The sequence below is a fragment of the Eschrichtius robustus genome, chromosome 9 (genome assembly GCF_028021215.1).
Source record: "Eschrichtius robustus isolate mEscRob2 chromosome 9, mEscRob2.pri, whole genome shotgun sequence".
In the NCBI taxonomy this organism is placed as follows: domain Eukaryota; kingdom Metazoa; phylum Chordata; class Mammalia; order Artiodactyla; family Eschrichtiidae; genus Eschrichtius; species Eschrichtius robustus.
In genome coordinates, this window is record NC_090832.1 from 50203610 (window position 1) to 50226728 (window position 23119).

A 23119-nucleotide genomic window follows, 5' to 3' on the forward strand; every position below is an offset into this window, starting at 1 on the left:
TAATAGAGAACACAGAAAGTAAAAAGATGAAAATTAAAATCACCTTTAATTCTACCTCTAAGATAACTACTAATAATACATACAGTCACTCCTTTCAGATTATTCTCCGTATAGTAAATATATTTTAACAAAATTAAAATGGGATCATACTGTATATGCTATTTTATAATCTGCTCTTTTGTTATTGACTATTTTTTTTAGAGCAGTTTTATGTTCACAGTAAAACTGAGCAGAAGGTACAGAGATTTCCAGTATACTCCCTGCCCCCCACACACGCAGAGTTCCCATTATCAACGTTCCCCACTAGAGTGGTACATAGTTTACGTTATGATTCAGTCTTGGTGTTGTACATTCTATGGGTTTGGACAAATGTGTGATGACATGTATCATTATTATGCTATCATGCAGAGTATTTCCACTACCCTAAAAATCCTCTGTTTCTACCTCTTCATCTCTCCCGTGGCCCTCTTGCCCCAAACTGCTGGCAACCACTGACCTTTTTACTGTCTCCATAGTTTTTGCCTTTTCCAGAATGTCATACAGTTGGAATCATACAGTATGTAGCATTTTCAGATTGACTTCTTTCACTTAGAAATATGCATTTAAGTTTCTTTCATGTCTTTTCATGGCTCAGTAGCTCTCTTTATTCTTTTTTTTTTTTAGTGTTGAATAATATTCCATTATCTGGATGTATCACAGTTTATCTATTCACCTACTGAAGGACATCTTGATTGCTTCCAAGTTTTGGCAATGATAAATGCAGCTGCTATAAATATCCATTTGCTGCTTTATGTGTGGAAATGTTTTCAACTCCTTTGGATCTTGTAAAAAGAGTATGTTTAATATTGTATGAAACTGCAAAACTGTCTTCTAAAGCAGCTGTACCAGACCATTATGTATTCCTACTAGCAGTGAATGAGAGTTCCTGTTGTTCCACATCCTTGCCAGCATTTAATGTCAGTGTTACAAATTTTGGTCATTCTAATAGGTGCATAGTGGTATCTCATTGCTGTTTCAAGTTGCATTTGCCTGATGACTGACATATGATGTGGAACATTTTTTCATATACTCAATTGCCATATGTGTGTCTTCTTTGGTGAGGTGTGTGTTAAGGTCTTTGTCTCATTTTTAATCTGGTTGTTTGTTTTCTTATTGCTGAATTCAAAGAGTTTTTTCTCTATTTTTGGATGTATCCTTTGCAGATATTTTTCCCAGTCTGTCACTTATCTTTTTCTCTTGACATTTTCTTTCACAGAGCAGAAGTTTTTAGTTTTTTGTTTTTTTTTTTAATGGATGTTTTGCATGTACACATGGAGACCTATATCGTTGTTGTTGTTGATAGTTTTTTTTTTTTTAAAGGTAGAGGAATGGGGACATTTTTAAAATTTATTTATTTATTTTTGGCTGTGTTGGGTCTTCGTTTCTGTGCGAGGGCTTCCTCCAGTTGCGGCAAGCGGGGGCCACTCTTCATCGCAGTGCGCGGGCCTCTCACTGTCGCAGCCTCTCTTGTTGTGGAGCACAGGCTCCAGATGCGCAGGCTCAGTAGTCGTGGCTCACAGGCCTAGTTGCTCCGCGGCATGTGGGATCTTCCCAGACCAGGGCTCGAACCCTTGTTCCCTGCGTTGGCAGGCAGATTCTCAACCACTGCGCCACCAGGGAAGCCCAGAAGTTTTTAGTTTTAACGAAGTCCAGTTTATCAATTATTTCTTTCATGGATCATGTCTCTGGTGTGGTATCTAAGAAATCATTGTTAAATCCAAGGTCATCTAGATGTTCTCCTATGTTATCTTCTAGGAGTTTTATAGTTTTGTATTTTACATTTAGGTCTGTTATCCATTTTGAGTTAATTTTTGTAAAGGGTGTAAAGTCTGGGTCTAGATCATTTTTTTTTTTTTTTTGTAGGGGATGTCCAGTTGTTCTAGCACCATTTGTTGAAAGACTGTTTTTCTTCCAGTGCTGTCCTTTGCTCCTTTGTTAAAGATCAGTTGACTGTATTTATGAGGGTCTATTTCTGGGCTACCTATTCTGTTCCATTTATCTATTTGTCTATACTTCTGTCAGTACCACAATGTCTTGATTACCATAGCTTTATAGTAAGTCTTAAAGTCAGTTAGTGTTAGTCTTCCAACTTTGTTCTTCTCAATCAATATTGCATTGGTGATTTTTGGTTTTTTCCTCTCCATATAAACTTCCAGATCAATTTGTTGACAAAAGAAGTTGCTGGGATTTTGGATTAGGATTACATTGAATCTATAGATCAAATAGGGAAGAACTGACATCTTGAAAATATTGAGTCTTCCAAACCGTGAACGTGGAATATCTCTCCATTTATTTAGTTCCTACTGGATTTTATTCATCAGAGTTTTGTGATTTTCCTCATATAGATCTTGTACATATTTTGTTGGATTTATATATATTTAAATATATATATTATATAAATATATACTAATATATAAATATGTATTACACATCAATGTATGTATTAATATATTAATATAAAACATATATTTATATATTATATATTTATATATACAACAAATATTTATATATAAATATATATTAATGTATAAATTTATATATTAAACTTATATATTAATATATATTTTTATATGAATATATCATAATATATAATATAATACATATATAATATATAAATATATAATTATATATTTATCCATACAATTGCATTCTCTGTGACTATTTACAAACATGCTATAGAACTATATTTTGCTAATACATAAAGATATCCAAAATCAATGTTAAAGGCCCAAAACAAAGAACCAAACAGTGGGTATAGTATGTCACCCACTATTTGAATAAAAGTGAAGAGTTTTACATACATATGTATGTGTGTGTACTTTATTTTTTTATTTTTTAATAAATTTATTTATTTATTTATTATTTTTGGCTGTGTTGGGTCTTCGTTGCTGCCTACGGGCTTTCTCTAGTTGCGGCGAGCTGGGGCTACTCTTCGTTGTGGTGCGCGAGCTTCTCATTGCAGTGGCTTCTCTTGCTGCGGAGCACGGGCTCTAGGCGCGCGGGCTTCAGTAGTTGCGGCTTGCGGGCTTCAAGAGTTGTGGCTTGCAGGCTCTAGAGTGCAGGCTCAGTAGATGTGGTGCACTGGCTTAGTTGCTCCGCGGCATGTGGGATCTTCCCGGACCAGGGCTCGCACCCATGTTCCCTGCATTGGCAGGTGGATTCTTAACCACTGCGCCACCAGGGAAGCCCTCTGTATGTGTAAAATAGTCTTGTCTTTGGGTTAAAGTACTGGGGATTCTGGGGTGAGAGGAAGACATTTCATTGTCCTTTTGAAGGGAACATTTTTTTTTTTACCGTGTGTATTTTATACTTTTTCTATAACCTATAATGAAATACATATTTGCAATGTAAATTTTAAGAGCTGCATATATTCTGATTAATAGGTGTATTAGAGTTTATTTAACCACTCCCAAAATGTTAAGCATGTAGATTATTTCCAGTTTTTAACTACTATAAACTGTGCAGTGTTAAGGCTTTTCATACACTTTGCTAAATTACCCTCAAGAGAATTTGTGCCATTTTACTTTATGGGTATTCTTACAGTGAATGTGATTGCTTACCTCTTTGAGTTTCCCTAAAGGTTTGTTTGCATGTCTTTTATAGAATGCAGCTAGTTCCTTGTATCATAATTACCTGGATACTTAGTGTATCTTGGTGATACACTATGTTTCTCTGTGATACACTATGAAATTTCTGAGATAGTGACTCTATCATATTCACCTTTTCTCCACTGCAGCACACAACATAGTGCCTGGCCCATGTGAAATATGTAACAAATAAGTACAGGTGCAGTGAAATGAGTTAGTTTCACACTGTTAGTGAGCATCTTTCTAAAATGATGGTAGTGAAACTTCAGCTGGGTGAGCATCTTGAGCTCATAACCCCCTTTATAGGCCACTATACTCATTTTGGAACATCGTGAAATACCAATATCTGTAATTTAATGATTTGACCTAGGAATAATTTCATCAGGAGAAAACATAACTCTTTATATGTATGTAATATAAACTCAGAACAAAGACCACGTGTAACCAAGCTGTAGGACTAAGCAGGATTAACTACTTTAGCCAATTAATAATTGGTTGCCACCTTCCATTCATTTTCCTTCTATTGGCCCTTGGTGGCAGACAATTAGCAGACAGTATGAAGGCTTAAGAAACACTGATGATTTTTGTCATGTGGGAAATTACCTTGATGCAATGTAGCCTCCAAATATACTACCAGGTAGACTATCCCATGGGTTATGCATCACAAATTAAGATGCTTTAATCACATGGTTTATTGAATCAATTAAAAACACACAGTGAGAAGTAAGGGGAAAGAGATGGAGTAGGTTTATGTACTTAGGTTTGGGTGCAAGTGAGGTAGAAGGACCACACTGCATGAGTCTTGGTCAGTTGGTCAGTCTCTGCCCACCCCCCTTCTCCCCCTGCAACCCTTCCTCTCTCATCAGCCTTCCCTGCTGATGGTGTGGTTACAAGGAACAGACTTGAGGTTTGGAGCAAGAAAGCTCAATTAGAGAGATACAGGGACAAGTGTGTCTGGCCACAATTGTAAACTCACCAACTAGTCTGTGAGCATCTATGGATTTTATCTGGCAGACTCTCTGCGGAGCTAGAACGGGTGTAACCAATGGGTGACCAGTTTAAGACTTCATAAATATTGAGTGACTCATACATCATGTATGTTTAGTGACAGTTTTAATACTTCATGTATATTTAATGTTTAGTGACAATTTTAGTGTTTACTCAGCATTTCTATCTCTTTCTGTGTTCACATCTATGTATTTTATTTATGCCTAATGTCTCATAAGTTACTTATCTATACTTAGCATATCTTACAAGTTTCACCTATCCCATTTGATTTCTTATTTTCTGTAGCAGAATTGCATATTCTCAAATAAAACAATTTAAAACTTAAAACTGATAAAATTGTGTTAAGTTTGTTAATCCACTTAAGCATTTACATGTTCAAACATCCATATCCAGTGTTCCATAGAAGCCTGAGACAGTCATTAATAGGCCCTAATTAATAAAAAAAATAGAGTGAGCAAAGTGAGGTATTTGACAATCCTGTAAAGTCACTCTGAACTTCACTCTTGTGGTACAGAAATTAGCTGTAGAAGATAGAACTGGGTATGTACTTATCTTAGGACCTTCCCTGGAAATTGTTTTCTTTTTTTTTTTAAGATTTATTTGATGTGGACCATTTTTTAAAAGTCTTTATTAAATTTATTACAATACTGCTTCTGTTTTATGTTTTGGGTTTTTGGCCGTGAGGCATGTGGGATCTTATCTCCCCAACCATGGATCGAACCCACACCCCCTGCATTAGAAGGTGAAGTCTTAACCACTGGACTGTTTTCATTTTTTAAAAACAAGATTTCTTATATGAATTTGTTCTTTTATCATTCAACTCCCTTAAAATTGATCTGCAGAAAAAGTTATTTTGGCATATTTTTAAGCCCCATATTGCCCAAGACAGTGCTTTATGACAAGTAGGAATTTTTCTCCTGTGGTTAGATTCTGGTTAATTGAGATTTTGCTGTTCAGCTGATGGCTATCATTTCAGAGATGGTTGTACTGGAAGATATGTGTTTGAGGTACAAAGTCTCTGTTTTAGGTACAGGACAGCCAGGATCTTAAAATTTCATAGAAAATTTAACTTGCCAAATCACAAAGTCCCCCCTCTTTAGCCATCGGTCTCAGTTTCTTCCCTAATCTAGGTTTTAACACAAGCTGTTTCAAAGAGGAAAGTAAAGAGTTAAACTTTAACCTCGTCTGGTTTTCCTGTAAAAAGTGATAATGTGTGGAGAAGCCAAAAGCATGACCAAGGGCTTCCCTGGTGGTGCAGTGGTTAAGAATCCGCCTGCCAGTGCAGGGGACACAGGTTCAAGCCCTGGTCCAGGAAGATCCCACATGCCACGGAGCAACTAAGCCAGTGCACCGCAACTACTGAGCCTGAGCTCTAGAGCCCATGAGCCACAACTACCGAGCCTGTGTGCTGCAACTACCGAAGCCTGTGCGCCTAGAGCCCATGCTCCACAACAAGAGAAGCCACTGCAGTGAGAAGCCCATGCACTGCAACGAAGACTAGCCCCTGCTCGCTGCAACTAGAGAAAGCCCGCACACAGCAACGAAGACCCAACGCAGCCAAAAATAAATAAATAAATTTAAAAAAAAAAAGCATGAGCAAGGGACATAAACAGAAGGAATATTCTACCCACTGGAGAGTCTGCTCTCAGAATGCCCTTTGTTCATTTAACAACACAGGGAACCAGAAATGAAAAACCCAGCACACTCAGTGAAATAATTACTTAGGGCTCAGAGAGTTACAGGAAGTAGAGGGACAGGGATTTGGCCAGCAGTATAGTTTTTACATAAAACAAACATGTGCTAATGTCATGGATGGCACTTTCAATAAGCTTCCCCATGGCAGTTACTCAGACTTTCCTCCCTCATGGTTGGGCCTATAACAGACAAAAGCTGAAGAACATTTGTCTTGTACAGAAAACCAAATATCATTCTTTTTGCTTCTTACACATTGTTATCAAGGGTATTCTTTCACTAATGTTTAGGGGAAAGTCAGAATAATTTTGCATGCTTTAGTTCAAACCAGAATATTCCTATTTATATTTTTTGGCATTCTCAGATAAGTGTGTTTAATTGAGGCAAATTCACTTATGTATAAGAAGACTCCACATTCAGTAATCAAAATGAAGAATAAGATATTGTGGATAAGAAAGTCTCCTATCCCAGTAGAAGAATGTTAATGTATTGGAACAGCAAGAGATATTAAAGGAACTTTGGCTTTATATGACATTTTCCTGACAAAGATTCCTGTACTGTAACTTAAAGTGCACTTTTTGAGGGGCCTTTCCATTTAGAGTAGATTTAACAATCATAGGTATGATATAGGGTGGCAATTTCCAAGATATTATTGAATAGCAAAGAATAAATGAATCCTGTTCCCTAGGCAACCACATGGAGGGGTATAACATCCCTCATGCTCCTGAAATGATGTTTAAAGTTGCTACTATTTTTGGTTTTGGCTTCCCCTGAAAATGGTTTTTATGCCTTGAAAACTTTTTTATATATATAATGAAGTTTGAGCCCTTTCCAACTCTTCTCTCTATAACATTAGTCTTTAATATAATAGCCTCTCCATCCTTTGATCTCAGCATGTGTGGCTATAAGAGAAATGGCCACCCTGGAAATCAGATCAAATTGGGGATGGAAACTACTATCATGAGAAGTGAGGGTAGAGCAGAGACATTTCCAGCCATTCAGCAGGCTTTCATAATTTCAGGAAGAAAAGTACTCTGGGGTTTTCTGATCCACTCAATCTTTTTTTTTTCACACACACACACTGTATTTTATTTTTACAAGAGATAAATAGACTGACACCAAGCATTGTACATGGATGACCACAACAAAAGCAACAATGATTGCAATTACCAAACCTGAAACACACTCATACTATGTCATTATATTGACAATCAGTCCAGTAATCCTCCACTGTAACAGCTCCTTTACTTTGCAGTGAAAATTGATTTGTATATTCTTTGCCTCTGAGTCCTTGTGGGATTTTTTTTTTTAATTCAGACAGAAAGTCACAAAAATTATACTCATCCTCATCAGTTCACTCAGTCCCATATAATTAAATTTTTTTTTTCATCTTGATCTTTTGTTAGCACTTTTTTGAGTTCATCAGTTTTTCATTAGAGTTCTGAAAATGCTTATTCATTCAGTTCAGCAGTACAGTCAGTTACCAGAAACCTGTACTTGTCAGAGTCTTTTCCATGAATTTCTTGAAGATGAAACCCTTTTATAGGAACATATTTGCAAAAGCATCAGAGTACACCCAGAACTGTCTGTAAAGGACAAAAGACTTAAAAATGACCACAGTTAAAGATTTGATGAAAGTTCATAATAATGCAGTTGACAAGAAAATTAGTTATTTCTGAGATATACATTTTAAAGTAATAACTAGGATTATTACTTACAACATTATACCAGAACATATAAGATTTTTAGAAATTTCATGTAATGTCTGAAACATTTATATTAACATATTTCCATACAAATAACCCAATGAAAGTTTAGTATTAGTTGTTTTGTTTGTTTGTTTTTTTATACTGCAGGTTCTTATTAGGCATCAATTTTATACACATCTGTGTATACATGTCAATCCCAATCGCCCAATTCAGCACACCACCATCCCCACCCCACCGCAGTTTTCCCCCCTTGGTGTCCATATGTCCAGTCTCTACATCTGTGTCTCAACTTCTGCCCTGCAAACCGGCTCATCTGTACCATTTTTCTAGGTTCCACATACATGCATTAATATACGATATTTGTTTTTCTCTTTCTGACTTACTTCACTCTGTATGAGAGTCTCTAGATCCATCCACTTCTCAACAAATGACTCAATTTCGTTCCTTTTTATGGCTGAGTAATATTCCATTGTATATATGTACCACATCTTCTTTATCCATTCGTCTGTCGATGGGCATTTAGGTTGCTTCCATGACCTGGCTATTGTAAATAGTGCTGCAATGAACATTCGGGTGCATGTGTCTTTTTGAATTACAGTTTTCTCTGGGTATATGCCCAGTAGTGGGATTGCTGGCTCATATGGTAATTCTATTTTTAGTTTTTTAAGGAACCTCCATATTGTTCTCCATAGTGGCTGTATCAATTTACATTCCCACCAACAGTGCAAGAGGGTTCCCTTTTCTCCACACCCTCTCCAGCATTTGTTGTTTGTAGATTTTCTGATGATGCCCATTCTAACAGGAGTGAGGTGATACCTCATTGTAGTTTTGATTTACATTTCTCTAATAATTAGTGATGTTGAGCATCTTTTCATGTGCTTCGTGGCCGTCTGTATGTCTTCTTTGGAGAAATGTCTATTTAGGTCTTCTGCCCATTTTTGGATTGGGTTGTTTGTTTCTTTAATATTGAGCTGAATGAGCTGTTTATATATTTTGGAGATTAATCCTTTGTCTGTTGATTCGTTTGCAAATATTTTCTCCCATTCTGAGGGTTGTCTTTTCGTCTTGTTTATGGTTTCCTTTGCTGTGCAAAAACTTTGAAGTTTCATTAGGTCCCATTTGTTTATTTTTGTTTTTATTTCCATTACTCTAGGAGGTGGATCAAAAAAGATCTTGCTGTGATTTATGTCAAAGAGTGTTCTTCCTATGTTTTCCTCTAAGAGTTTTATAGTGTCCAGTCTTAGATTTAGGTCTCGAATCCATTTTGAGTTTATTTTTGTGTATGGTGTTAGGGAGTATTCTAATTTCATTCTTTTACATGTAGCTGTCCAGTTTTCCCAGCACCACTTATTGAAGAGACTGTCTTTTCTCCATTGTATATCTTTGCCTCCTTTGTCATAGATTAGTTGACCATAGGTGCGTGGGTTAATCTCTGGGCTTTCTATCTTGTTGCATTGATCTATATTTCTGCTTTTGTGCCAGTACCATATTGTCTTGATTACTGTAGCTTTGTAGTGTAGTCTGAAGTCAGGGAGTCTGATTCCTCCAGCTCCATTTTCTTCCCTCAAGACTGCTTTGGCTATTCGGGGTCTTTTGTGACTCCATACAAATTTTAAGATGATTTGTTCTAGCTCCGTAAAAAATGCCATTGGTAATTTGATAGGGATTGCATTGAATCTGTAGATTGCTTTGGGTAGTATACTCATTTTCACAATGTTGATTCTTCCAATCCAAGAACATGGTATATCTCTCCATCTGTTGGTATCATCTTTAATTTCTTTCATCAGTGTCTTATAGTTTTCTGCATACAGGTCTTTTGTCTCCCTAGGTAGGTTTATTCCTAGGTATTTTATTCTTTTTGTTGCAATGGTAAATGGGAGTGTTTCCATAATTTCTCTTTCAGATTTTTCATCATTAGTGTATAGGAATGCAAGAGATTTCTGTGCATTAATTTTGTATCCTGCAACTTTACCATATTCATTAATTAGCTCTAGCAGTTTTCTGGTGGCAGTTTTAGGATTCTCTACGTATAGTATCATGTCATCCGCAAACAGTGACAGTTTTACTTCTTCTTTTCCAATTTGTATTCCTTTTATTTCTTTTTCTTCTCTGATTGCCGTGGCTAGGACTTCCAGAACTATGTTGAATAATAGTGGTGAGAGTGGACATCCTTGTCTCGTTCCTGATCTTAGAGGAAATGCTTTCAGTTTTTCACCATTGAGAATGATGTTTGCTGTGGGTTTGTCATATATGGCCTTTATTATGTTGAGGTAGGTTCCCTCTATGGCCACTTTCTGGAGAGTTTTTATCATAAATGGGTGTTGAATTTTGTCAAAAGCTTTTTCTGCATCTATTGAGATGATCATATGGTTTTTATTCTTCAATTTGTTAATATGGTGTATCACATTGATTGATTTGCGTATATTGAAGAATCCTTGCATCCCTGGGATAAATCCCACTTGATCGTGGTGTATGATCCTTTTAATGTGTTGTTGGGTTCTGTTTGCTAGTATTTTGTTGAGGATTTTTGCATCTATATTCATCAGTGATATTGGTCTGTAATTTTCTTTTTTTGTAGTGTCTTTGTCTGGTTTTGGTATCAGGGTGATGGTGGCCTCATAGAATGAGTTTGGGAGTGTTCCTTCCTCTGCAATTTTTTGGAAGAGTTTGAGAAGGATAGGTGTTAGCTCTTCTCTAAATGTTTGATAGAATTCACCTGTGAAGCCATCTGGTCCTGGACTTTTGTTTGTTGGAAGATTTTTAATCACACTTTCAATTTCATTACTTGTGATTGGTCTGTTCATATTTTCTGTTTCTTCCTGGTTCAGTCTTGGAAGGTTATACCTTTCTAAAAATTTGTCCATTTCTTCCAGATTGTCCATTTTATTGGCATAAAGTTGCTTGCAGTAGTCTCTTAGGATGCTTTGTATTTCTGCGGTGTCTGTTGTAACTTCTCCTTTTTCATTTCTGATTTTATTGATTTGAGTCCTCTCCCTCTTTTTCTTGATGAGTCTGGCTAATGGCTTATCAATTTTGTTTATCTTCTCAAAGAACCAACTTTCAGTTTTATTGATCTTTGCTATTGTTTTCTTTGTTTCTATTTCATTTATTTCTGCTCTGATCTTTATGATTTCTTTCCTTCTGCTAACTTTGGGTTTTGTTTGTTCTTCTTTCTCTAGTTTCTTTAGGTGTAAGGTTAGATTGTTTACTTGAGATTTTTCTTGTTTCTTGAGATAGGCTTGTATAGCTTTAAACGTCCCTTTAGAACTGCTTTTGCTGCATCCCATAGGTTTTGGGTCGTCGTGTTTTCATTGTCATTTGTCTCTAGGTATTTTTTGATTTCCTCTTTGATTTCTTCAGTGATCTCTTGGTTATTTAGTAACGTATTGTTTAGCCTCCATGTGTTTGTCTTTTTTACGTTTTTTTCCCTGTAATTCATTTCTAATCTCATAGCGTTGTGGTCAGAAAAGATGCTTGATATGATTTCAATTTTCTTAAATTTACTGAGGCTTGATTTGTGACCCAAGATGTGATCTATCCTGGAGAATGTTCCGTGCGCACTTGAGAAGAACGTGTAATCTGCTGTTTTTGGATGGAATGTCCTATATATATCAATTAAATCTAACTGGTCTATTGTGTCATTTAAAGCTTGTGTTTCCTTATTTATTTTCATTTTGGATGATCTGTCCATTGGTGTAAGTGAGGTGTTAAAGTCCCCCACTATTATTGTGTTACTGTCAATTTCCTCTTTTATAGCTGTTAGCAGTTGCCTTATGTATTGAGGTGCTCCTATGTTGGGTGCATATACATTTATAATTGTTATATCTTCTTCTTGGATTGATCCCTTGATCATTATGTAGTGTCCTTCCTTGTCTCTTGTAACATTCTTTATTTTAAAGTCTATTTTATCTGATATGAGTATAGCTACTCCAGCTTTCTTTTGATTTCCATTTGCATGGAATATCTTTTTCCATCCCCTCACTTTCAGTCTGTATGTGTCCCTAGGTCTAAAGTGGGTCTCTTGTAGACAGCATATATATGGGTCTTGTTTTTGTATCCATTCAGCCAGTCTATGTCTTTTGGTTGAGGCATTTAATCCATTCACGTTTAAGGTAATTATCGATATGTATGTTCCTATGACCATTTTCTTAATTGTTTTGGGTTTGTTTTTGTAGGTCCTTTTCTTCTCTTGTGTTTCCCACTTAGAGAAGTTCCTTTAGCATTTGTTGTAGAGCTGGTTTGGTGGTGCTGAATTCTCTTAGCTTTTGCTTGTCTGTAAAGCTTTTGATTTCTCCATCAAATCTAAATGAGATCCTTGCCGGGTAGAGTAATCTTGGTTGTAGGTTCTTCCCTTTCATCACTTTAAGTATATCATGCCACTCCCTTCTGGCTTGTAGAGTTTCTGCTGAGAAATCAGCTGTTAACCTTATGGGAGTTCCCTTGTATGTTATTTGTCATTTTTCCCTTGCTGCTTTCAATAATTTTTCTTTGTCTTTAATTTTTGCCACTTTGATTACTATGTGTCTCGGCGTGTTTCTCCTTGGGTTTATCCTGTATGGGACTCTCTGCGCTTCCTGGACTTGGGTGGCTATTTCCTTTCCCATGTTAGGGAAGTTTTCGGCTATAATCTCTTCAAATATTTTCTCTGGTCCTTTCTCTCTCTCTTCTCCTTCTGGGACCCCTATAATGCGAATGTTGTTGCGTTTAATGTTGTCCCAGAGGTCTCTTAGGCTGTCTTCATTTCTTTTCATTCTTTTTTCTTTATTCTGTTCTGCAGCAGTGAATTCCACCATTCTGTCTTCCAGGTCACTTATCCGTCTTCTGCCTCAGTTATTCTGCTATTGATTCCTTCTGGTGTAGTTTTCATTTCAGTTATTGTATTGGTCATCTCTGTTTGTTTGTTCTTTAATTCTTCTAGGTCTTTGTTAATCATTTCTTGCATCTTCTCAATCTTTGCCTCCATTCTTATTCCGAGGTCCTGGATCATCTTCACTATCATTATTCTGAATTCTTTTTCTGGAAGGTTGCCTATCTCCACTTCATTTAGTTGTTTTTCTGGGGTTTTTTCTTGTTCCTTCATCTGGTACATAGCCCTCTGCCTTTTCATCTTGTCTATCTTTCTGTAACTGTGGTTTTTGGTCCACAGGCTGCAGGATTGTAGTTTTTCTTGCTTCTGCTGTCTGCCCTCTGGTGGTTGAGGCTATCTAAGAGGCTTGATGGGAGGCTCTGGTGGTGGGTAGAGCTGACTGTTGCTGTGGCGGTCAGAGCTCAGTAAAACTTTAATCCACTTGACTGTTGATGGGTGGGGCTGGGTTCCCTCCCTGTTGGTTGTTTTGCCTGAGGCAACCCAACACTGGAGCCTACCTGGGCTCTTTGGTGGGGTTAATGGCAGACTCTGGGAGGACTCACGCCAAGGAGCACTTCCCAGAACCTCCGCTGCCAGTGTCCTTGTCCCCACGGTGAAACAGAGCCACCCCCCGCCTCTGCAGGAGACCCCCCCAACACCAGCAGGTAGGTCTGGTTCAGTCTCCCCCAGGGTCACTGCTCCTTCCCCTGGGTCCCGATGCGCACACTACTTTGTGTGTGCCCTCCAAGAGTGGGGTCTCTGTTTCCCCCAGTCCTGTTGAAGTCCTGCAATCAATTCCCACTAGGCTTCAAAGTCTGATTCTCTAGGAATTCCTCCTCCTGTTGCCGGACCCCCAGGTTGGGAAGCCTGACGTGGGGCTCAGAACCTTCACTCCAGTGGGTGGACTTCTGTGGTATAAGTGTTCGCCAGTCTGTGAGCCACCCACCCAGCAGTTATGGGATTTGATTTTACTCTGATTGTGCCCCTCCTACCGTCTCACTGTGGCCTCTCCTCTGTCCTTGGACGTGGGGTATCCTCCTTGGTGAAGTCCAGGGTCTTCCTGTCAATGATTGTCCAGCAGCCAGTTGTGATTCTGGTGCTCTCGCAAGAGGGAGTGAGAGCACGTCCTTCTACTCCGCCATCTTGGTTAATCCTCCTCCACTCAATCTTTTATGTCTTTTTGTTTTTGTTTCCTTTTTTTAGGTAATATCGTATAGGACACTCAGCTTTTTTAGGGGAAAAGCATTTTAATGATGGGATGGGTGCATTTCTGATGTTTTCAGTAGGTTTTTTGTGTGAGTGCCCAGTGCCATCTATTTGGGCTTTTTATCTCCTATGTGATTCTCCCAATATTGGCATCCTTTCTCATCTGTCACTCTTCTCTCAATCTTTTCCCTCCTTGCTCTCTTGCCTTAATTGTATTTGTTTTTTAATGATTTCTTTCTACCAGACCAAAAGTGTATACACTGAGCGATTGTGATCTTCTGAGCACTGACCCTCTAAAGAAGGTACACTGAGAAATCCCTGCAGATGTGCCTGATGTGGGCAACCTTTCAGAAATGTGGGGTCTGGTTGCTGACACCATCTCTTCCGTCTTGGGGCTGGAGGGGTCTAAAGACCCAGAAAGTCCAGAGGACTTCAGGAATGCCTTCCAATAAAAATCTCTCTTAAGTACATTCTGCTGGTTAGATTCATTTGAGTTAATTAGCTAATCTTTTTTTTTTCTGTTTTAATATTTATTTTGTTTATTTTTTTGGCTGTGTCAGGTCTTAGTTGTGGCACGTGGGGGTCTTCGTTGCGGCACATGGGCTTCTCTCTAATTGTGGCGTGCGGGTTTTTCTCTCTCTAGTTGTGGCACATGGGTTCCAGAGCATGTGGGCTCTCTAGTTGAGGTGCACGGGCTCAGTAGTTGTGGTGCAAAGGCTTAGTTGCCCTGCAGCATGTGGGATCTTAGTTCCCCAGCAAGGGATCGAACCCATGTCCCATGCATTGGAATGCAGATTCTTTACTGGACCACCAGCGAAGTCCCAATTAGCTAATCTTTTAAAAAGCCATCTCTCTCTGGAAGATTGAGCTTATTCTTGCCTGGACATCAGCTACTTAAATCATATGACCTTATTTGTTTCTCGGGTAGGTGTCTCATAACAGTTGGCTGAGGGAGTGGAAGATGGCCGAGATGGAAAAGTAGGAAATTTTTGTGTCTGGCTTGATGAACATTCTGTAGTAAAGAGCTTTGTCCAGCCAGAGGGCATCTGAGAGTGAAGGCCGTGGGTGTGAAGTCACAAGAGGTGAGAGAGGAAGGCAGAAGGAGGGCAGGAAGGAGAAATACTTAGGTATAGATTTCCTTCTTGGTCATTTCGATTGTGGCTGTGGAAGTGCCCACCAGCAGTTTCTTAGCATGCTTTCCTTGTGCAGGGCAGCCATAGGTTGTTAATGCTTGTTATGAACTAAGCACTCTGAAATATTTCATATTCCATGCCACAGACAAAGAAGAGAGCCTGGATTTTTGTTGTTGTTTTTTACTTTTGCTGGATACTGTTGAACACTTTTTAGGTGTTCAGTAAACACTTTTTGAGGCTCTCCTGTAAATCAGGAACTCAACCAATGAAGGGCAGCAATGATGAGGGTCCTTTCCCTCAAAGGCATCATGGTCTGTAGGGGGAGACAAACATTTGTGCAAAAATTATCCTGAAATGCACTAAGTGCTAATGCAAGAGAAGCAGAAGAGGAGATGTATAGCTCCTTTCAGTTTGGGGGGTCAGGGAGGTATCACAGAAGAGATGATACTTCAGCTGGCTCTTAGAAGTGGAATGGGAGGTTGTCAGAGGTAGGAGTGAGGGGAAATAGTAAGTGCAGGGGTGGAGACTTGAGAAAGAGAATCATGAATTGCAAAAAGGTAAAAAATTCAGCGTGGCTTGCACAAAAAGTGATCTGTGGAGAGAAAAAGGACATGAGGCAAAAAAAGAAGGTTAAAGTCCGGGCTGTGAGGGCCCTAGTGAGCCCTGTAAAGGAGTTTGGATTTCATTTTGTAGCTACAGGGAGCTAGCAGAGGCCCTGAAACTGGGGACTTAAATACAGTAGCCCCTACACACGAACCTTCAAGTTGAGAGCTTTCAAAGATGCGAACGTGTGTTCGCATGTCCAGTCACATAAGTTAGTTCACACGTCTGGCATACACTGTCATGTGCGTGCATCCTCTACAAGTGGTTGTGCTTTTGTGTACTTTACTGTACAGTACCGTATGGAGTACAGTAGTACAGTATCCTTATTTCAAGCCCAGGATGTCCGGAAGCAAGCGTAAAAGCAGTGGTAATGTAGCTGGTACTGCTAAGAAGCACCGAGGGATAACGATGGAAACAAAAGTGGACGAAGGAGAAGTAACTGAAGAACTGAAGAGATTCATGACACAGGAAATGGCAAGGGGATTTTCTTTATTTGAGGAGGCTCTGTTAGTTTTTGAGGCACAGGACCCAAATGTAGAACAGTACATGAAGGTTGCAGCGGCCGTTCAGAATGCAATCCAGTGCTACCGTGTCATCTCTGATGAGAAAAAAAGAGCTACTACCCAGACATCGCTGGATCATTTTATTGAGGGTAGAGAGAATTGAATCCAGCAAGGAACCAGAACCTGTGCAGTCAACGTCAGGCGTGAGTGAAATTACAGCATGCCCTCCATCTTCTATTGCTGATGATCCTTCAGCTCTACCATCTCCCACCTCCTCTCCCTCCTCCAGTCAGTAACTCTTATTGCCTGTTCACTCAGTGCCAGCCCCTGTATGCCAGCTGTTGTACTGTACTACTGTACTTTTCAAGGTACTGTACTACTGTACTTTTCAAGGTACTGTACTGTAAGATAAAAATTGCTTTCTTTATTTTTTGTGCCTTTTTTTTACATATTATTTATGTGAAAAGTATTATAAACCTATTACAGTACAGTATTGTATAGCTGATTGTGTTAGTTGGGTACCTAGGCTAACTTTGTTGGACTTAGAAACAAATGGGACTTACAAACGTGCTCTTGGAATGGAACTCGTTCATGTGTAGGGGACTTACTGTAATTAGGTTTAAAATTAGGTAGATAATTCTGGAAACATTGTGGAAGGTGGACAATTCAAGGTTGTGAACTCTTGAGAGAAGGCATAATTCATTAGAAATATTGGGCAAGCAAGTACTAAAAAGATTGATAGGAGCCAGTGTTGGTGAAGGTGATATCAGTCAGCCTTGGCATTTTAGCAATAGTTATCACATCTATCAGTCGCTACCAAAATTTAAAATGTGGGCAGGAATAAGGAACTTTTACTTTTTGTTTTATACATTTCTGTCCCAGTTGCATTTTTACAACTGTTTTAATAAAACAAATTTATTTTTGAAAAAAAAGTCAAATCCTACTGCAATAAAAAATTAAAGCTACAGCACAAAACATTTTAAAACTCTATTTAATAATTCATTTTAAAAGAAATATTCATTACTAAAACATTTAAGGTTGCTCTGGGGCTTGCTATAAACAAATTTGAACTGGGTTTTTGTCTATGAAGAAAATAGAAATAAGTCACATTGCCCACAAATAATGAAAGCTGGTTTTGCACTATCAACAATTTATTATTTTCCTCCAGGGATCTGCTTAATCCAAATTGTATATAACTTAAAATAAATATTTGATATTTAGCTATGATGTGTACACGTCTAACTGCTTTTGAATGTGGGTTTTGAAATTACCCCATAGATAACTGAGAACTGACTTCAAAAAATATATAGGCTATATAGACTTTTTACAATAAACTATGGACTCTTTTTAATCCTTCCCTGTAAATATTTTTTTCAATTTCAAATGTGTATCTGGTTGACAATTTCTAGCACATAGATCAAGAAGCTCGCATCTGATACAGTTCACCACGCTCAGTTTTTTGAAACAACAAATTAAAGATGTATGCTCTTAACTAAAGATATTAAGAAGCTGTTTTTGGCATGAATTCTTTAGTTAAACATCAAGTTAGTAAGGAACTCAACTAAATTTGGCAACCCACTTCAGAAGAACCAAGATGGTACTGCTTTTCCCCCCTCTCATAAGAAACAAGACAATTAGAACACATTTATCTCCATTTAGACATTTATGGAAAACACTGGTATGAGGATCACTAGTAACTGAAAGAATTTAAACTTGCTAAGTAAAACGTCTTGTAAGAGTTTTGGCTTTCTAAGAAGTTTACATGTTATTACTACATTATTCAGGGAAGTAGCCAGTAGGCTGTCATTCTACTTAACATGATTCAGAGCTAACCTTGGTGCCTGAAATATGTCTGCCTGAAACCACCCACTCCCTGGAATAGAGAACATCCATTTTAGGGAAGGTGTTCATGGTGACAGGTTAACAACGGACTGGCCACCAAGCCCCACAAGTGGTGTATGCACGTTAGGGAAATGACATCCTTCCTTTTGTTTCTATTGAAAAGATGCCATTTGGAAAACTCCTCTAGCTCCAATAAAACTGCATTGCCTCGTGGCTGAAACCTCCCAGGCATCAGCAATTCTTTTAAAAAATAAAGGAATATGAATAAGAGGATAGAGAATCCTGGGAACCTCAATTTAAAAATTATAAAAACAGCTACCACTGAAATCAAGCAAGATGATGAAGTCCCTGGCTGACAACCCATAAAACTTTCATGATTACCTCCACTCTCTCTGTTCTGGGCCAACACAGAGGCTTAAAAAAATCTATGATATGTATTGATCTCTTTGATTCAGTTAGAAGTGTACAGATTTGGGTGATTTTCAGATGATCATCAGCCAAATGTCCCACATGTCAATTCATAGCAAACAAAGTAGTAAAGGCATCTTTTCACCTTAACTGTTGGGCAGCCATTCTACTTGCTGTGAGACTGAGGAATAAGAAAGGTTTTAGGGCTGTTAGAAAGGAGAAATCTCAACCAGAAGTCCTCTACAAGGCACATGGCAGTTGGAGGATGAAGCTGAGTCTCCTCTCCCCCCTCCTCCTCCTCCTTCACATCCTCTTCTTTCACCTCTTCCTTGTCAGACGAATGAGGCTCTTACACACTTTTATCTTGATGAATGTTTAAATGACTCCTCCACTTCTCCATATGTGCTTCCTTTCTTTTGAATTTGCAATCTTTCCTGCTTGTGTAATTCAGAGAGTGCCAGGTGTAAATCAGTAGATGTTGTAAAACATGAAAAAATACAAAATTTTCACCAAATTCATATTAGTATGAAAATACAATGACAATTCTTATTTTTCAGGAAGGTCAGTTCTCAACTTGTCACGTAACTCTATGGAGGGTAAATTGTGAGGGCGCATCTTCACTTCTATGGAGCAGAAAGTCCCAGGACAGCCTACTGAATTATGTCTAAGAAAAGCTTGGGCTGTTTTCAGATGTCTCTAGAATGTTCCAGTCAAGCTGTTGAAATGCTCTTTGCCTGAAAAAAAGGGCTCCGTACATGAGTATTAAGCAGATGACCTTTTAACGTGAAAAAACAAGCAAAGCAAAAACTCCCCATTAGAAAGAGATTTCAGAATTATATGTACTGTTTGATCTCAATTATTTTCTAAGGTAGATAAAATACTGCAAGAAATATAACCAAAATGTTAATAGTTATTTCCACTTGGGACTGGGATTTTGAACAGTTTTTTCCTTCTTCTCTATATCTTTTTGTACTTTCCCAATTTTTAACAAATTCATGTCTTATTTTTATAAACAGAAACAAACAAACAGCATGCCAAATTATTGCCCCTTAGGGAATGGAGAGGCCTGAGGTGGATGGAATGTCATATATTTGTTTCTTGGTATGCTAGGGTTCAAATAATTTTTCTTTTTTTGGACAGTTTAACACGTGACATGGTGTTGGCTATAGACCTGGCCCTTTCTGGTTGGACCTGAATCTGAAATTAGGAATTAAAGGGAATACATAATCCATTTTTGGTGTGGAGGGCATGAATTAGCGGGAGGAAACCCCTCTTTAGCTAAGGGACACGAGTCTTGTGTCTGTTGTTCCAGCCTCCACAGATGCAAATGGTGGTTTTCTTATTATTATGTATTTATATTAATTTGTATGGAACTTTATAAAACATGACTTGGTAAAGAAAATGTCTCAGCCCCAAGTTATGCCTTTTGGTCATGTAAAAGTTATGAAATGAATATAGTGACAATGTTATTATTCTAGAAAAAGTACATGGAACAAAGGGGAGAGGGCACTAGTGCCAATGATAAAATAAGCTATTGATACAACTGCTAAAATGCGGGTGTTTTGTCTAAAGCCAGGCCTAATTGCTACCTTTTACCCCCAAGAATGGCAGCAAGGGGGCCATGCACATGCTAGGAGCTCAACAAAGATGTATTAGGTTAATAAACACTCCATATTTGCTTTCCACCTGTCTGTCATTTTTGCAAAGGGAACTGTAAATCCAGAAACCCTCCACAATATCGTATTTTGTGCTTGGTTTCCTTTATATTCTGAGGGTATAAACGTGTTAAGAAAGCCTGTTTTGATGTCAGACCCAGTTAGATTCCTGATTCTACAACTTTATAGCTGTGTGACCTGGGTTGGTTGATTAACTTCTCTGAATCTCAGGTTTCTATGGAAACTGCTTGGGTTTGGCTTTGGCTTCACCTCTTACAAGTTGTGTCACCTACCTAGGCCTCAGTTTGCCCATCTATAGCATGAAGATAATTAAACACTTACCTCATTTGTTTGTTGGGAGATGAATTGGGGGTATTGAATGAAAAGTGCTTAGCATGCTGCTTGAGTGGGCATATAAAAAGTGCTTGATTAAAGTAGGCTATTAATTTTTTTTTTTATTACCAGTAGGTATAAGATAAAAAGGTATGTTCTGAGGGATGGAACATCTAGAGCAAATGTTAGGGACTTTTAAGTAATATCCAGTGAGAACCAATGAGTGGTTATTTCTACATCATTGTCTTAACATTTTCCCTCAGATGAGGCTTTAGATACAATCTGTATCTGAATATCTAACAGATTTCTTTGGATATTTTATTGATAATTTCCATATGTGATAGTCGGCACTGATATTTCTGTGTATAAAGTTTTTCTCCCCTCGTTGCAATTGCTACGTAAATTTAACAGGAGGTTCAAAACTGGTACTGCTTGAATTTTTTTCTTGTAGGTTTTTAAAAAACTCTTTTTATTTTTTCCCTTATTTTCTGGCTTTTAGCCATACATCTGTTTATAGTTTGCTATCATTTAATCCTCTTTTCTCTTGAGTTGGGACTTGTACATATGTCTTGATTATAAGCAGAAGTGATCTTACCTAATTCTGTATTTGTAATTTTGTATTCTTTTTCTTAAAAAGGGTCCTCAAATTAAATAAGCTTCAAGCTTCACAAAACCTGGATATACCCCAGTTATAAGTTACATTTGTTTTGCAGGTGAAAGACTTGACACATTCAACTTAAAATTGCCTAAAGTGAATGTTATTATGGGAGCATTATAAGACTAAAGATATCTTTATTTTCTTGCTCCAGTTGAGGACTGACTGAATTTTGCTTTGATTCTTCAAGAGAAAGCATCTGTGCTTTCAATAAAAATAGACAAATGTGTAGATTTCATTGAATGGTCAAAATAATAAGTCAGTATCTGGCTTCTTAAGCATATACTAGAATTTCAAATGTATAGAACAGATAAAGAATAGTACTAACTTCATTAACATGATGCCTCAAACCTAGATTTTTCAGGCTAAAAGAACTGACCAGGTGTGATTTTGCAGATCCATTTTATTAATGCATTGTAAATTTCTGCGCTAAGAGAGGAAGGGAGAGTGCAATGTGGTGGTCATGAGAATTCTGGAAGGAGAGGAATTGCCATGGTTTTGGAGCAAAGGAGGAGGAGGCCAGAAGGAAATATGTAGGGAATCTAGAGGAGGAGTAGTAATTCCAGAATTAGAAAGTTGCTTACCAATTCAGGAAGTGCTGAATAAGTTAATTTCCAGCAGGCATGGATTCCTGGTCTGTTTCACTGCCACTAACTACTTCTTCACAGAAGACTTCAATTCTAAATAAATTTTTCAACAGGGACACCACTCTTTATTAGCAGCTAAGAATACTAGAATATGTTGAATGTATTTAAAATTAGGTTGACTTACATGTGAAAAAAAATTATAGTGGCTTAAACAGTAGGAAAATTTTCTTCCTCTCACATAAGAGAAGTCTAGAGGTATGTAGTACAAGTCTTGTATAGAGACTCCATAATCATCAGGGATCTGAGCTTCATCCAGCTCGTCTTTCTTCTTAGGGTGTAATCTTTCTCCTCGTGGTCCAGTATTGCTGCTGCAGCTCCAACCATCACATTCTCACTCCAGGCAAAGGGATGGAGGAAGCACTAAGTACAGCCTTTTCCTTTAAGGGAACTTACTGGAAATCCCACATGACAATTTTACTTTTATATCATTGGTCAGATTTTAGCCACATGGCCACACAGCCATAAGAGAGACTAGGAAATACAGTCTTTTATCTGGGCAGCAATGTGATCAGCTAGAAATCAGGGTTTTGTTATTGAGAAAGAAGAAGGAATGGATATGTGTGCAAGTGATACCTCTGCCATGCTACATTTCCCTTTAAATTAAACAATAGTATATATTGCTATTTTTCTCTACTAAGAGAAAAACATTTTATAGGATCTGAATTTGTATTAATGTTCTTAGTGGTGAGCTGGTATTGATCAGAAGTAAATTTAGAAAATGCCAGATTGTGCTTTTCTGGGCACTTCTGGTACAAAGTGATTCTTGGCAGAGAGGGATATTGAGAGAAGAAAGGAATCATGCTTCTTTCTCAAATATTGTAGCAGTCATTAAATAAAACACTTCGCTAGTCCTTAAGTCTCAAGGAAAATAAAGCTTAGAGTTGTAGACTCGTCTCAAAGCTGTATTAATGCGTGATAAATGTTAATGGATGTGTGTGTGTGTATGTATGTGTATGTGTATCAAGGACTCAGAGCAGAGAGTGATGTTTGAGATGTAGAATATCTTCCACTGATTAATTAATTTGTGATCTTAGACAAATCATTTAGCCTCTTAGGCCTCAGTTTTCCTTGTCTAGAAAATGAGGAAGTGGCCCAGATATTCATATATCACTACTGGCTAATCTTCCAGAACCTGGATCCTGGGAGGTCCATTTAACCATCTCTCCATTCTCCTATCCATCCACCTGTCCATCTATTCACTTGTCCATTCATCCATCTATCTACCTATCAACTATATTTGATTGTCCCTGGCA

At 37.9% G+C, this 23119-nt stretch overlaps 1 protein-coding gene and 1 pseudogene across 2 annotated transcripts in view; one reads left to right on the forward strand and one right to left on the reverse strand.

Moving 5' to 3' along the window:
- LOC137769695 (small ribosomal subunit protein eS8 pseudogene) overlaps window positions 1-16020 on the reverse strand; it is a 34686-nt pseudogene extending 18666 nt beyond the window's left edge.
- Window positions 1-23119, forward strand: part of METTL24 (methyltransferase like 24) — a 117256-nt gene that overhangs the window by 82333 nt on the left and 11804 nt on the right. The gene's annotated exons all lie outside the window — the stretch shown is intronic.